Here is a 15,260-nt window from a genome sequence, read left to right as displayed (position 1 = left end):
AGGGTGAGGTTCATCCATTATATTTTAAAATAGGAAGGTACGAATTACATATTTGAATTGCATCTATGTGCTGGATTCAAATGTCCCCCCCCCCTTCCTTTCTCAATTGTGCCCGTCAGCAGCTATTCTAAGGTTGCTGCCAATGGGTGTGACACATTAATTTCTTCTGTGGGGTACACTGGACTCCACAAGGATTCACATTGGGGTGTAGAGTAGGATCTTGATCTGAGGCACCAACCGGCTCAAAGCTTTTGACTGTTCCCAAGAAGCTCAGTGCATTCTCCTCTATAACCCCGCTTCCATGAACAGGGAGCTCAGTTTGTAGTTGGTGCCTTCAGTAGCAGGCCAATTAACAGGGGCCTGCCTCAGGCAGCCTATTCTTAGCTATTAATTTTGACAAGAAAAGAAGAACTTGTTTTATGAGAATCTACAAGGGCTGCAGCAGGCTAGGTCTAATAGACATCTTTACTGCAGCTTCATCACTCCCAGCGGCGCTGTATACTCCCGTGCCCTGGTTGCTGGGTCACTGCAGCGGAGGCTCCGGTTTCATCCTAAGGTCAGTCACACACACACCACCCTTCCGGATCACGAGGCCGCTGCTGAAGGGGAGCGAGGCCGTAGGGGGTGGGCCGTGTGCGCACTGCGGTGGACACTGATTACTGGGCAGCCGCTCCACTAGCCACCAGGTACAGTTAAGGAGCACAGGTCTGGGGGTTTTTCTCCTATATTAACCCAATTTTGTACTGCCCGCAGCGCATTGTGATAGGTAATAGGGCCTGATTCAGGTTGGATTGCAATCACAATAAGCGATCCAACTGCAAAAATTGCTAAGAGCATACGCATGTGCCTGCATTTTCTGCGGCACCCCGCAGAGAATGTGATCGCCTCTGCCTGTCAATCGGGGCGGGGAAGGGGGTGAGAGGTGGGTCAGCAACACTCCATTTCCAAGTCAGGGATGGAGCGGTGCGGGGGCAAGGCTTCAAAATGGGGTCTGCAACGGAGGAGACACAGGGGGCGTGGTCACAGCGACTGTATGACATCACATTCAGCCGCTGTGATCACAAAAATGGTGGCGGCTTCCTGCGCGCACATACAGTCTGCACCAGCAGGAGCCTACACCATTTTTTATGATCACGCTGAACTGCAGTGCGACTGCAATTACAGCATGGTCAAGAAGGGAGGCGTCATGCTGGGTGGCCATGCCCTGTCACTTTGCAGGAGCCAGCACCGCTCACACACTAGTCCCCGGGTGCAGCCCCCAACCCCCGGGACACCCGGAGCAACAAAATGTAGATTCAGGCCACCAGGCCACGCCCCTACCTATGAAACCATGCCTCCTTTTTACCATTGCACTGCTTATCTGCGCGCACTGCATTACAATCTCCCTCGCCACCTCTCTGGGTGTCACCAGTGATAGTGACACCTCTGCCATGCTTGTAGCAGCTGGTCCTAAGATCTACGCCTCAAACCCTGAGTGTTTGCCCTTGTGACTTGTTGATCATCATAGCGAAGCAGATGCTTACAGAAAACTGCAGGGGCTTAGATTGAAAATAAAAAAATTGATAGGGTATAAGGTAGAGAGGAGCGGGTTCGGTTCTCTGAGAACCGAATTCCCCACGAACTCCACGTGGTTTACACTGGTCCGAGGCAGGCTCGGTTGTTCCCGCCTGACTCGGAAAACCTGAACAAGGGAAAATGTCATCATCCCGCTGTCGGATTCTCGCGAGATTCGGATTCCATATAAAGAGCTGCGCGTTGCTGCCATTTTTACTCGTGCATTGAAGAGAGAGCGGAGAGGACGTGGCTATGTTCTCTCAGTGGAAATCTCAATATCAGTGCTCAGTATCAGTGGTTACTTATTGCTGCTCAGTAATACTAGTAGTGTGTCTCTCCTGCTCAGTGTCAGTTCTCAGTAGTATCCTCATCAGTGCTCAGTATCACTGTTCATTGTCTTGTGCTGCATTGTGTTGCTCAGCATAATACAGTACATTACTAATAGTCCAGTGCTGCATCTTGCTGCTCAGTGTCAGTTCTAGTATCCTCATCAGTGCTCACTATCACTGCTCATTGCATTGTGGTGTTCTGTATACTACAATAACATAGTAATATAGTAACATAGTTTTTGAGGTTGAATAGAGGCAAATTGCCCATCGTGTTCAACCTGTTTTAAGTTGTGATGATTCTACATACTTGCTGAATAATGTTTTATGACTAGTTAGCTACTATAACTCATGTTACCCCCGGATTAACCATGTTGATATTTTAAGTATTATAACCTTGGATAGCTTTTTCATTCAGAAATGTATCCATTCCTTTTTTAAATCCAATTACAGAGTCCGCCATTACCACCTTCCCTGGCAGGGAATTCCACATCCTGATTGCCCTAACAGTGAAGAAACCTTTCCTCCATTGCGTTCTGAACTTTCCTCCAGTCGCAGCGAGTGACCACGTGTTCTTTTAATAAATAATTCCTCTGATAACTCTTTGTTATGTATCTTTACATATTTGAAGATATTAATAATATCTCCTCTTAGGCACCTCTTTTCTAGTGTATAAATATTCAGCCTAGTAAGTCTTTCCTTATAGTCCAGTACTTTAAGGCCTTTAATCAATTTAGTCTTCAGGATCTCTGACACTTCCATGAGCAGCAGAGTAGTGCAATGGAAGCATGCTGGGCCCATAACCCAGAGGTCGATTGATCGAAACTATCCTCTGCTATGTGCATTTTTTTTTTTATAATTAAAGTAATCAAAAACTGGGATTGATATTTTGGCACTTTTATTTTTACTTAAAGTACAATAACTTTTATCATTTTAATTTGTTTTAATAGTATATTGACAGCATTGTTTTCTTTAAAAAATCCACTTAATTTTCTTTACCCTATTACTGAAATGGTAATTGACAAAAACAAACTACATTGTCACCAGAAGAGCAATGCAAAATGTACAAGTGATATATGAAAATCATCTTCCATCTTGAATTTCAATGATGCATTGGGACAACAATTTGTGAGAAACATCTTCACCCATAAAGAAAGATTTTCTTAATTCCTTACCTGTGTGCTGATTAGATATCACCTTGTTTTCACATTAAACAGACTTCCCCATGAGGAAGCAGCAAGGATGCAGTGACGTTTCCTGGTGTCAACCTGTATTATTTCAGTAGACATTGAAATGAGGATGCATCTTTGATGCCTTTCCAATGAAGCAAGTTTAATTCAGTAATAGGTGAAAAACCATTCCTACAAAGGTGTTAATCAGAGACTTGGCTTTGTGGACACTTTTCAGAGAGCAAATTTGTTAGCATAAACATAAAATCAGAAAATGAAGAGCTGTTTAATCACTCAATTGGACTTTTCTGCCAGCATAATTTTTTTTCTCTGCAACTCACTGCTAAATTGTGCTTCCTAGCTGTTTTTTTATAAAATCACTTAATCAAATCTAACTCTGATTACATCAGAGAAGGCCAGGTACCCTACACCATAAAGGGGGTTTTTGAAATTTTGACTTGTCTACTTAAAGATCACCAAAATCTGATTACAAGGTCAATTACATCCCTGAGTGGGATTGAACCACCAACCTTTTGGTTAATAGCCAAACATGCTAACCAATTGCGCCACAGAGACACCTTGCGAAAGTCAATACTGACAAAGGCTAATAAGCATTCATCTAGAACGTTTCCTAGAAAAACTTTAAAAAGTCAATAATCTGGAGAATTTTTGTAAGAAACACATTGGTACTTTCCCATGATGAGTGAGTGCTTCAGGATTTCTTGCACTTACATGGGCTATTAACCAAAAGGTTGGTGGTTCAATCCCACCCAGGGATGTAATTGACCTTGTCATCAGATTTTGGTGATCTTTAAGTAGACAAGTCAAAATTTCAAACCCCCTCTTATGGTGTAGGGTACCTGGCCTTCTCTGACGTAATCAGAGTTAGATTTAATTAAGTGATTTTATAAAAAACAGCTAGGAAGCACAATTTAGCAGTGGGTTGCAGAGAAAAAAATAACATTTTAAACCTACCGGTAATTTTTTTTTCTCGTAGTCCGTAGAGGATGATGGGGACTCCGTAAGGACCATGGGGGATAGACGGGCTCCGCAGCAGACATGGGCACTTTAAGAAAGACTTTAGATCTGGGTGTGCACTGGCTCCTCCCTCTATGCCCCTCCTCCATACCTCAGTTAGAGAAACTGTGCCCAGAGGAGACGGACAGTACGAGGAAAGGATTTTTGTTAATCCAAGGTCAAGATTCATACCAGCCACACCAATCACACCGTATAACTTGTGATATACTACCCAGTTAACAGTATGAAAACAACATAGCATCAGTCCAAGACCGATGAAAACTAACATATAACCCTTATGTAAGCAATAACTATATACAAGTCTTGCAGAAGTAGACCGCACTTGGGACGGGCACCCAGCATCCTCTACGGACTACGAGAAAAAGATTTACCGGTAGGTTTAAAATCTTATTTTCTCTTACGTCCTAGAGGATGCTGGGGACTCCGTAAGGACCATGGGGATTATACCAAAGCTCCCAAACGGGCAGGAGAGTGCGGATGACTTTGCAGCACCGATTGAGCAAACAGGAGGTCCTCCTCAGCCAGGGTATCAAACTTATAGAACTTTGCAAAGGTGTTTGAACCAACTTTGACCCACTGCTTGGATGACATCACCATATGCAAATCCATCTGCGGCAGGCCTTCCCCCAGGAATGCTTGCACTAGTTGTTGCATTTGGTTTGTTGTTTGGGGGTGCTTCAGTATTAGGCAGCCTTCTGCCCTCCCATGTTCATCTGAAAATATGTGTTCTCCCTGCAGTTGTTGTCCCCAGATGAGAGTTCCCTTGTGCTGCCTCAGTTGAATCTCCTTTACTTGACAGAGATGTGCCTGAGCAGCGGCCCTCCCCAGCCCTATCCCAAATCATACTTATTTTGCATAGGAGATACCATGGTCATGAAGATTGTTCTCCCAGGGTTAGGTTAATTCATTGCATTCTGGGTATGCTGACTCCTGTGATTTCCCCAAATGTGGGAAACTCAACTGCATTATTTGTGGTAGTGGGGGACTGTGTTTGTGCTTTCCTCTGGTCAGCTCTGGTAAAAGTCAGATTTCTTTGTCTCAGATCTTCCTCTAGCCTTGTTCTTCTTTCGAGAGTTCCCTTGTGCTGCCTCAGTTGGATCTCCTTCACTTGACAGGGGGGTGCCCGAGCAGCGACCCTCCCCAGCTCTAGCCCAACTCCTACTTACCTGCCAGGTGAGATACTATGATCATGAAGATGCTTCTCCCAGGGCAAGGCTCACCCATTGCACTCTGGGTGTGCTGCCCCTGCGATTTCCCCAAATGTGGGAAACTTGACTGCATAATTTGTGTTTCCCCTGGTCGGCTCTCATATAATTCAGATCTCTTTGTCTCAGGTCTCTCTCCAGCCTAGTTTGCTGTCTGTTTCCACTTCTTTTTTCTTGAGCCCCTCCCTTCTATACCCTTGTGCACTATCCTGACTTCTCCCGTCTGCTTACTTTGTGCCTTCCAACGCACAATACAAACTACAGGTAGTGCTGCAGGGCCCACACCCTTTTACTTGCTTTACAGAGCAGCTCTGGAGCTGTTACAGTGCCCAGCTGCTGCAAGAAATCAGCTTGAATGCTTCAGGGGCTGGGGCATAGCCAACATGAGCCCCACACCGAAGGAGGGTGGAGGTGTTTAATGCGAACTAGGGGTCATCCAAGCGCCGCAAAAGGCCGCCATGCCCTGCACACCCCTTTATTCTTTTCATATGCAGACGAGGGTTGAAGCCAACTTTGACCCACTGCTTGGATGACATCACCATATTCAAATCCATCTGCTGCAGGCCTTCCCCCAGGAATGCTTGCACTAGTTGTTGCATTTGGTTTGTTGTTTGGGGGTGCTTCAGTATTAGGCAGCCTTCTGCCCTCCCATGTTCATCTGAAAATATGTGTTCTCCCTGCAGTTGTTGTCCCCAGATGAGAGTTCCCTTGTGCTGCCTCAGTTGAATCTCCTTTACTTGACAGAGATGTGCCTGAGCAGCGGCCCTCCCCAGCCCTATCCCAAATCATACTTATTTTGCATAGGAGATACCATGGTCATGAAGATTGTTCTCCCAGGGTTAGGTTCATTCATTGCATTCTGGGTATGCTGACCCCTGTGATTTCCCCAAATGTGGGAAACTCAACTGCATTATTTGTGGTAGTGGGGGACTGTGTTTGTGCTTTCCTCTGGTCAGCTCTGGTAAAAGTCAGATTTCTTTGTCTCAGATCTTCCTCTAGCCTTGTTCTTCTTTCGAGAGTTCCCTTGTGCTGCCTCAGTTGGATCTCCTTCACTTGACAGGGGGGTGCCCGAGCAGCGACCCTCCCCAGCTCTAGCCCAACTCCTACTTACCTGCCAGGTGAGATACTATGATCATGAAGATGCTTCTCCCAGGGCAAGGCTCACCCATTGCACTCTGGGTGTGCTGCCCCTGCGATTTCCCCAAATGTGGGAAACTTGACTGCATAATTTGTGTTTCCCCTGGTCGGCTCTCATATAATTCAGATCTCTTTGTCTCAGGTCTCTCTCCAGCCTAGTTTGCTGTCTGTTTCCACTTCTTTTTTCTTGAGCCCCTCCCTTCTATACCCTTGTGCACTATCCTGACTTCTCCCATCTGCTTACTTTGTGCCTTCCAACGCACAATGCAAACTACAGGTAGTGCTGCAGGGCCCACACCCTTTTACTTGCTTTACAGAGCAGCTCTGGAGCTGTTACAGTGCCCAGCTGCTGCAAGAAATCAGCTTGAATGCTTCAGGGGCTGGGGCATAGCCAACATGAGCCCCACACCGAAGGAGGGTGGAGGTGTTTAATGCGAACTAGGGGTCATCCAAGCGCCGCAAAAGGCCGCCATGCCCTGCACACCCCTTTTTTCTTTTCATATGCAGACGAGGGTTGAAGCCAACTTTGGCCCACTGCTTGGATGACATCACTATATGCATATCCGTCTTCTGCAGACCTTCCCCCAGGAATGCTTGTACTAGTTGTTGCATTTGGTTTGTTGTTTGGGGGTGCTTCAGTATTAGGCAGCCTTCTGCCCTCCCATGTTCATCTGAAAATATGTGTTCTCACTGCAGTTGTTGTCCCCAGATGAGAGTTCCCTTGTGCTGCCTCAGTTGAATCTCCTTTACTCTAAAACTTGTAAAACTTAGCAAAAGTGTTTACTAAATAGCTGCTCGGCAAAGTTGCAATGCCGAGACTCCCCGACCAGCTGCCCAGGATGAACCCACCTTTCTAGTAGAATGGGTCTTCACCTAATTCAGTAACGGCAATCCTGCCGTGGAATGAGCATGCTGAATCTTACCACAGATCCAGCGCATAATTGTCTACATGGAAGCAGGACACCCAATCCTGTTGGGAGCATACAGGACAAACAGAGCCTCTGTTTTCCTAATCTGAACCGTTCTGGTGACATAAATTTTCAAAGTTCTGACCACAGCCAGAGACTTTGACTCAACGAAGGTGTCAGTGGCCAAAGGCACCATGTGGAAAGATGAACCACCTTCGGCAGAAATAGTTGACGTGTCCTCAATTCTGCTCTATCTTCATGAAATATCAAATAAAGGCTCTTGTGATACTGCATGGTTTGTACTGTTTTCCATGTGCTCCCAGATCTTTCAAGCAAGAAGCATGGTCAAGAAAGTTCTGTTTGAAAAGAAACAACATTTACTGTCATTGTTATAGAATTTGGGAGAAAAAACAAGAAGAAATCTGCACTGTTGACGCACTGGACAGAATGAATGAATCATAAAATATAACCTTTATTAAGTATGTATTAAAATTGGATAAATATTAATATTATTATCCCAAACTGCAGTGAAACATAAAGGTTAAAATCACAGAACTAACATACATGTGCATAAGAAGAATAAAGAGATGTGAAAAAAAGGTTTAAAAAGCGTGTCCGTGTGTGATTATTTTTGAAGGCACAACCCTGGCGGGGTTGTTTATATAGATATATATGTTGCTAATAATCACTTTCTAGCGTAATGTTATTAAATAGCTGTTAGTATCTATGTCGTCAGGTACCACTGGGTCGTATCCTATATACTCCTGTGGGAAACTTGACTGCATAATTTGTGTTTCCCCTGGTCGGCTCTCGTATAATTCAGATCTCTTTGTCTCAGGTCTCTCTCCAGCCTAGTTTGCTGTCTGTTTCCACTTCTCTTTTCTTGAGCCGCTGCCTTCTATGCCCTTGTGCACTCTCCAGACTTCTCCTGTCTGCTTACTTTGTGCCTTCCAACGCACAATGCAAACTACAGGTAGTGCTGCAGGGCCCACACCCTTTTACTTGCCTTACAGAGCAGCTCTGGAGCTGTTACAGTGCCCAGCTGCAGCAAGAAATCAGCTTGAATGCTTCAGGGGCTGGGGCATAGCCAACATGAGCCCCACACCGACGGAGGGTGGAGGTGTTTAATGCAAACTAGGGGTCAGCCAAGCGCCGCAAAAGGCCGCCATGCCCTGCATGCCCCTTTTCTCTTTTCATATGCAGACGAGGGTTGAAGCCAACTTTGACCCACTGCTTGGATGACATCACCATATGCAAATCCATCTGCGGCAGGCCTTCCCCCAGGAATGCTTGCACTAGTTGTTGCATTTGGTTTGTTGTTTGGGGGTGCTTCAGTATTAGGCAGCCTTCTGCCCTCCCATGTTCATCTGAAAATATGTGTTCTCCCTGCAGTTGTTGTCCCCAGATGAGAGTTCCCTTGTGCTGCCTCAGTTGAATCTCCTTTACTTGACAGAGATGTGCCTGAGCAGCGGCCCTCCCCAGCCCTATCCCAAATCATACTTATTTTGCATAGGAGATACCATGGTCATGAAGATTGTTCTCCCAGGGTTAGGTTCATTTATTGCGTTCTGGGTATGCTGACCCCTGTGATTTCCCCAAATGTGGGAAACTCAACTGCATTATTTGTGGTAGTGGGGGACTGTGTTTGTGCTTTCCTCTGGTCAGCTCTGGTAAAAGTCAGATTTCTTTGTCTCAGATCTTCCTCTAGCCTTGTTCTTCTTTCAAGAGTTCCCTTGTGCTGCCTCAGTTGGATCTCCTTCACTTGACAGGGGGGTGCCCGAGCAGCGACCCTCCCCAGCTCTAGCCCAACTCCTACTTACCTGCCAGGTGAGATACTATGATCATGAAGTTGCTTCTCCCAGGGCAAGGCTCACCCATTGCACTCTGGGTGTGCTGCCCCTGCGATTTCCCCAAATATGGGAAACTTGATTGCATAATTTGTGTTTCCCCTAGTCGGCTCTCATATAATTCAGATCTCTTTGTCTCAGGTCTCTCTCCAGCCTAGTTTGCTGTCTGTTTCCACTTCTTTTTTCTTGAGCCCCTCCCTTCTATACCCTTGTGCACTATCCTGACTTCTCCTCCTGTCTGCTTACTTTGTGCCTTCCGTTGCACAATGCAAACTACAGGTAGTGCTGCAGGGCCCACACCCTTTTACTTGCCTTACAGAGCAGCTCTGGAGCTGTTACAGTGCCAAGCTGCTGCAAGAAATCAGCTTGAATGCTTCAGGGGCTTGGGCATGGCCAACATGAGCCCCACACCGAAGTAGGGTGGGGGTGTTTAATGCGAACTAAGGGTCATCCAAGCGCCGCAAAAGGCCGCCATGCCCTGCATACCCCTTTTCTCTTTTCATATGCAGATGAGGGTTCCAGCCAACTTTGGCCCACTGCTTGGATGACATCACTGTATGCAAATCCGTCTTCTGCAGACCTTCCCCCAGGAATGCTTGTACTAGTTGTTGCATTTGGTTTGTTGTTTGGGGGTGCTTCAGTATTAGGCAGCCTTCTGCCCTCCCATGTTCATCTGAAAATATGTGTTCTCCCGGCAGTTGTTGTCCCCAGATGAGAGTTCCCTTGTGCTGCCTCAGTTGAATCTCCTTTACTTGACAGAGATGTGCCTGAGCAGCGGCCCTCCCCAGCCCTATCCCAAATCATACTTATTTTGCATAGGAGATACCATGGTCATAAAGATTGTTCTCCCAGGGTGAGGTTCATTCATTGCATTCTGGGTATGCTGACCCCTGTGATTTCCCCAAATGTGGGAAACTCGCCTGCATTTTTTGTGGTAGTGGGGGACTGTGTTTGTGTTTTCCTCTGGTCAGCTCTGGTAAAAGTCAGATTTCTTTGTCTCAGATCTTCCTCCAGCCTTGTTCTTCTTTCGAGAGTTCCATTGTGCTGCCTCAGTTTGATCTCCTTCACTTGACAGGGGGGTACCCGAGCAGCGACCCTCCCCAGCTCTAGCCCAACTCCTACATAACTGCCAGGTGAGATACTATGATCATGAAGGTGCTTCTCCCAGGGCAAGGCTCACCCATTGCACTCTGGGTGTGCTGCTCCTGCGATTTCCCCAAATGTGGGAAACTTGACTGCATAATTTGTGTTTCCCCTGGTCGGCTCTCGTATAATTCAGATCTCTTTGTCTCAGGTCTCTCTCCAGCCTAGTTTGCTGTCTATTTCCACTTCTCTTTTCTTGAGCCGCTGCCTTCTATGCCCTTGTGCACTCTCCTGACTTCTCCTGTCTGCTTACTTTGTGCCTTCCAACGCACAATGCAAACTACAGGTAGTGCTGCAGGGCCCACACCCTTTTACTTGCCTTTCAGAGCAGCTCTGGAGCTGTTACAGTGCCCAGCTGCTGCAAGAAATCAGCTTGAATGCTTCAGGGGCTGGGGCATAGCCAACATGAGCCCCACACCGACGGAGGGTGGAGGTGTTTAATGCGAACTAAGGGTCATCCAAGCGCCGCAAAAGGCCGCCATGCCCTGCATACCCCTTTTCTCTTTTCATATGCAGATGAGGGTTCCAGCCAACTTTGGCCCACTGCTTGGATGACATCACCGTATGCAAATACGTCTTCTGCAGACCTTCCCCCAGGAATGCTTGTACTAGTTGTTGCATTTGGTTTGTTGTTTGGGGTGCTTCAGTATTAGGCAGCCTTCTGCTCTCCCATGTTCATCTGAAAATATGTGTTCTCCCTGCAGTTGTTGTCCCCAGATGAGAGTTCTCTTGTGCTGCCTCAGTTGAATCTCCTTTACTTGACAGAGATGTGCCTGAGCAGCGGCCCTCCCCAGCCCTATCCCAAATCATACTTATTTTGCATAGGAGATACCATGGTCATGAAGATTGTTCTTCCAGGGTGAGGTTCATTCATTGCATTCTGGGTATGCTGACCCCTGTGATTTCCCCAAATGTGGGAAACTCGACTGCATTATTTGTGGTAGTGGGGGACTGTGTTTGTGCTTTCCTCTGGTCAGCTCTGGTAAAAGTCAGATTTCTTTGTCTCAGATCTTCCTCTAGCCTTGTTCTTTTTTTGAGAGTTTCCTTGTGCTGCCTCAGTTGGATTTCCTTCACTTGACAGGGGGGTGCCCGAGCAGCGACCCTCCCCAGCTCTAGCCCAACTCCTACTTACCTGCCAGGTGAGATACTATGATCAGGAAGGTGCTTCTCCCAGGGCAAGGCTCACCCATTGCACTCTGGGTGTGCTGCTCCTACGATTTCCCCAAATGTGGGACACTTGACTACATAATTTGTGTTTCCTCTGGTCGGCTACTCGTATAATTCAGATCTCTTTGTCTCAGGTCTCTCTCCAGCCTAGTTTGCTGTCTGTTTCCACTTCTCTTTTCTTGAGCCCCTGCCCTTGCCCTTGTGCACTCTCCTGACTTCTCCTGTCTGCTTACTTTGTGCCTTCCAACGCACAATGCAAACTACAGGTAGTGCTGCAGGGCCAACACCCTTTTACTTGCCTTACAGAGCAGCTCTAGAGCTGTTACAGTGCCCAGCTGCTGCAAGAAATCAGCTTGAATGCTTCAGGGGCTGGGGCATAGCCAACATGAGCCCCACACCGACGGAGGGTGGAGGTGTTTAATGCGAACTAAGGGTCATCCAAGCGCCGCAAAAGGCCGCCATGCCCTGCATACCCCTTTTCTCTTTTCATATGCAGATGAGGGTTCCAGCCAACTTGGCCCACTGCTTGGATGACATCACCGTATGCAAATCCGTCTTCTGCAGACCTTTTCCCAGGAATGCTTGTACTAGTTGTTGCATTTGGTTTGTTGTTTGGGGGTGCTTCAGTATTAGGCAGCCTTCTGCTCTCCCATGTTCATCTGAAAATATGTGTTCTCCCTGCAGTTGTTGTCCCCAGATGAGAGTTCCCTTGTGCTGCCTCAGTTGAATCTCCTTTACTTGACAGAGATGTGCCTGAGCAGCGGCCCTCCCCAGCCCTATCCCAAATCATACTTATTTTGCATAGGAGATACCATTGTCATGAAGATTGTTCTCCCAGGGTGAGGTTCATTCATTGCATTCTGGGTATGCTGACCCCTGTCATTTCCCCAAATGTGGGAAACTCGACTGCATTATTTGTGGTAGTGGGGGACTGTGTTTGTGCTTTCCTCTGGTCAGCTCTGGTAAAAGTCAGATTTCTTTGTCTCAGATCTTCCTCTAGCCTTGTTCTTTTTTCGAGAGTTTCCTTGTGCTGCCTCAGTTGGATCTCCTTCACTTGACAGGGGGGTGCCCGAACAGCGACCCTCCCCAGCTCTAGCCCAACTCCTACTTACCTGCCAGGTGAGATACTATGATCAGGAAGGTGCTTCTCCCAGGGCAAGGCTCACCCAATGCACTCTGGGTGTGCTGCTCCTACGATTTCCCCAAATGTGGGACACTTGATTACATAATTTGTGTTTCCTCTGGTCGGCTCTCGTATAATTCAGATCTCTTTGTCTCAGGTCTCTCTCCAGCCTAGTTTGCTGTCTGTTTCCACTTCTCTTTTCTTGAGCCGCTCCCTTCTATGCCCTTGTGCACTATCCTGACTTCTCCCGTCTGCTTACTTTGTGCCTTCCAACGCACAATGCAAACTACAGGTAGTGCTGCAGGGCCCACACCCTTTTACTTGCTTTACAGAGCAGCTCTGGAGATGTTACAGTGCCCAGCTGCTGCAATAAATCAGCTTGAATGCTTCAGGGGCTGGGGCATAGCCAACATGAGCCCCACACCGAAGGAAGGTGGAGGTGTTTAATGCAAACTAGGGGTCATCCAAGCGCCGCAAAAGGCCGCCATGCCCTGCACACCCCTTTTTTATTTTCATATGCAGACGAGGGTTGAAGCCAACTTTGACCCACTGCTTGGATGACATCACCATATGCAAATCCATCTGCTGCAGGCCTTCCCCCAGGAATGCTTGCACTAGTAGTTGCATTTGGTTTGTTGTTTGGGGGTGCTTCAGTGTTAGGCAGCCTTCTGCCCTCCCATGTTCATCTGAAAATATGTGTTCTCCCTGCAGTTGTTGTCCCCAGATGAGAGTTCCCTTGTGTTGCCTCAGTTGAATCTCCTTTACTTGACAGAGATGTGCCTGAGCAGCGGCCCTCCCCAGCCCTATCCCAAATCATACTTATTTTGCATAGGAGATACCATGGTCATGAAGATTGTTCTCCCAGGGTGAGGTTCATTCATTGCACTCTGGGTATGCTGACCCCTGTGATTTCCCCAAATGTGGGAAACTCGACTGCATTATTTGTGGTAGTGGGGGACTGCGTTTGTGCTTTCCTCTGGTCAGCTCTGGTAAAAGTCAGATTTCTTTGTCTCACATCTTCCTCTAGCCTTGTTCTTCTTTCGAGAGTTCCCTTGTGCTGCCTCAGTTGGATCTCCTTCACTTGACAGGGGGTGCCCGAGCAGCAATCCTCCACAGCTCTAGCCCAACTCCTACTTACCTGCCAGGTGAGATACTATGATGTTCACTGTTAGGGCAATCAGGATGTGGAATTCCCTGCCAGGGAAGGTGGTAATGGCGGACTCTGTAATTGGATTTAAAAAAGGAATGGATACATTTCTGAATGAAAAAGCTATCCAAGGTTATAATACTTAAAATATCAACATGGTTAATCCGGGGGTAACATGAGTTATAGTAGCTAACTAGTCATAAAACATTATTCAGCAAGTATGTAGAATCATCACAACTTAAAACAGGTTGAACACGATGGGCAATTTGCCTCTATTCAACCTCAAAAACTATGTTACTATATGTTACTATATTACTATGTTACTGTAGTATACAGAACACCACAATGTAATGAGCAGTGATAGTGAGCACTGATGAGGATACTAGAACTGACACTGAGCAGCAAGATGCAGCACTGGACTATTAGTAATGTACTGTAGTATGCTGAGCACCACAATGCAGCACAAGACAATGAGCAGTGATACTGAGCACTGATGAGGATACTACTGAGAACTGACACTGAGCAGGAGAGACACACTACTAGTATTACTGAGCAGCAATAAGTAACCACTGATACTGAGCACTGATATTGAGATTTCCACTGAGAGAACATAGCCACGTCCTCTCCGCTCTCTCTTCAATGCACGAGTAAAAATGGCGGCAACGCGCAGCTCTTTATATGGAATCCGAATCTCGAGAGAATCCGACAGCGGGATGATGACATTTTCCCTTGTTCAGGTTTTCCGAGTCAGGCGGGAACAACCGAGCCTGCCTCGGACCAGTGTAAACCACGTGGAGTTCGTCGGGAATTCGGTTCTCGGAGAACCGAACCCGCTCCTCTCTACCTTATACCCATCAATTTTTTTATTTTCAATCTAAGCCCCTGCAGTTTTCTGTAAGCATCTGCTTCGCTATGATGATCAACAAGTCACAAGGGCAAACACTCAGGGCTTGAGGCGTAGATCTTAGGACCAGCTGCTACAAGCATGGCAGAGGTGTCACTATCACTGGTGACACCCAGAGAGGTGGCGAAGGAGATTGTAATGCAGTGCGCGCAGATAAGCAGCGCAATGGTAAAAAGGAGGCATGGTTTCATAGGTAGGGGCGTGGCCTGGTGGCCTGAATCTACATTTTGTTGCTCCGGGTGTCCCGGGGGTTGGGGGCTGCACCCGGGGACTAGTGTGTGTGCGGTGCTGGCTCCTGCACAGTGACAGGGCATGGCCACCCAGCATGACGCCTCCATTCTTGACCATGCTGTAATTGCAGTCGCACTGCAGTTCAGCGTGATCATAAAAAATGGTGTAGCCTCCTGCTGGTGCAGACTGTATGTGCGCGCAGGAAGCCGCCACCATTTTTGTGATCACAGCGGCTGAATGTGATGTCATACAGCCGCTGTGACCACGCCCCCTGTGTCTCCTCCGTTGCAGACCCCATTTTGAAGCCTTGCCCCCGCACCGCTCCATCCCTGACTTGGAAATTGAGTGTTGCTGACCCCCC

At 47.2% G+C, this 15,260-nt stretch overlaps 10 non-coding genes and 3 pseudogenes across 10 annotated transcripts; all 13 read left to right on the top strand.

The window, feature by feature from the left end:
- Window positions 1–4,929: 4,929 nt before the first annotated feature.
- On the top strand, window positions 4,930–5,093 carry LOC135026269 (U1 spliceosomal RNA). The gene has a single exon (XR_010222909.1). It is a non-coding gene; the product is annotated as a U1 spliceosomal RNA (small nuclear RNA).
- Window positions 5,094–5,245: 152 nt separating this feature from the next.
- LOC135026144 (U1 spliceosomal RNA) lies at window positions 5,246–5,387 on the top strand (annotated as a pseudogene).
- A 692-nt stretch (window positions 5,388–6,079) lies between these two features.
- Window positions 6,080–6,243, top strand: LOC135026204 (U1 spliceosomal RNA). The gene has a single exon (XR_010222846.1). It is a non-coding gene; the product is annotated as a U1 spliceosomal RNA (small nuclear RNA).
- A 152-nt stretch (window positions 6,244–6,395) lies between these two features.
- Window positions 6,396–6,537, top strand: LOC135026143 (U1 spliceosomal RNA; annotated as a pseudogene).
- A 2,296-nt stretch (window positions 6,538–8,833) lies between these two features.
- Window positions 8,834–8,997, top strand: LOC135026056 (U1 spliceosomal RNA). Its single transcript, XR_010222723.1, has one exon. It is a non-coding gene; the product is annotated as a U1 spliceosomal RNA (small nuclear RNA).
- A 152-nt stretch (window positions 8,998–9,149) lies between these two features.
- On the top strand, window positions 9,150–9,284 carry LOC135026189 (U1 spliceosomal RNA; annotated as a pseudogene).
- Window positions 9,285–9,986: 702 nt separating this feature from the next.
- Window positions 9,987–10,150, top strand: LOC135026073 (U1 spliceosomal RNA). Its single transcript, XR_010222739.1, has one exon. It is a non-coding gene; the product is annotated as a U1 spliceosomal RNA (small nuclear RNA).
- Window positions 10,151–10,302: 152 nt separating this feature from the next.
- LOC135026178 (U1 spliceosomal RNA) lies at window positions 10,303–10,465 on the top strand. The gene has a single exon (XR_010222828.1). It is a non-coding gene; the product is annotated as a U1 spliceosomal RNA (small nuclear RNA).
- Window positions 10,466–11,135: 670 nt separating this feature from the next.
- On the top strand, window positions 11,136–11,299 carry LOC135026262 (U1 spliceosomal RNA). The gene has a single exon (XR_010222902.1). It is a non-coding gene; the product is annotated as a U1 spliceosomal RNA (small nuclear RNA).
- Window positions 11,300–11,451: 152 nt separating this feature from the next.
- Window positions 11,452–11,615, top strand: LOC135026170 (U1 spliceosomal RNA). Its single transcript, XR_010222821.1, has one exon. It is a non-coding gene; the product is annotated as a U1 spliceosomal RNA (small nuclear RNA).
- Window positions 11,616–12,282: 667 nt separating this feature from the next.
- On the top strand, window positions 12,283–12,446 carry LOC135026077 (U1 spliceosomal RNA). The gene has a single exon (XR_010222743.1). It is a non-coding gene; the product is annotated as a U1 spliceosomal RNA (small nuclear RNA).
- Window positions 12,447–12,598: 152 nt separating this feature from the next.
- On the top strand, window positions 12,599–12,761 carry LOC135026195 (U1 spliceosomal RNA). Its single transcript, XR_010222842.1, has one exon. It is a non-coding gene; the product is annotated as a U1 spliceosomal RNA (small nuclear RNA).
- A 671-nt stretch (window positions 12,762–13,432) lies between these two features.
- LOC135026165 (U1 spliceosomal RNA) lies at window positions 13,433–13,596 on the top strand. The gene has a single exon (XR_010222817.1). It is a non-coding gene; the product is annotated as a U1 spliceosomal RNA (small nuclear RNA).
- The last annotated feature ends 1,664 nt before the right edge of the window (window positions 13,597–15,260 follow it).

The sequence above is a fragment of the Pseudophryne corroboree genome, unplaced genomic scaffold, assembly GCF_028390025.1.
Source record: "Pseudophryne corroboree isolate aPseCor3 unplaced genomic scaffold, aPseCor3.hap2 scaffold_430, whole genome shotgun sequence".
Classification (NCBI taxonomy): Eukaryota; Metazoa; Chordata; class Amphibia; order Anura; family Myobatrachidae; genus Pseudophryne; species Pseudophryne corroboree.
Note: the sequence above shows the minus strand (reverse complement) of the source record. Positions and strands in the feature narration are given on the sequence as shown.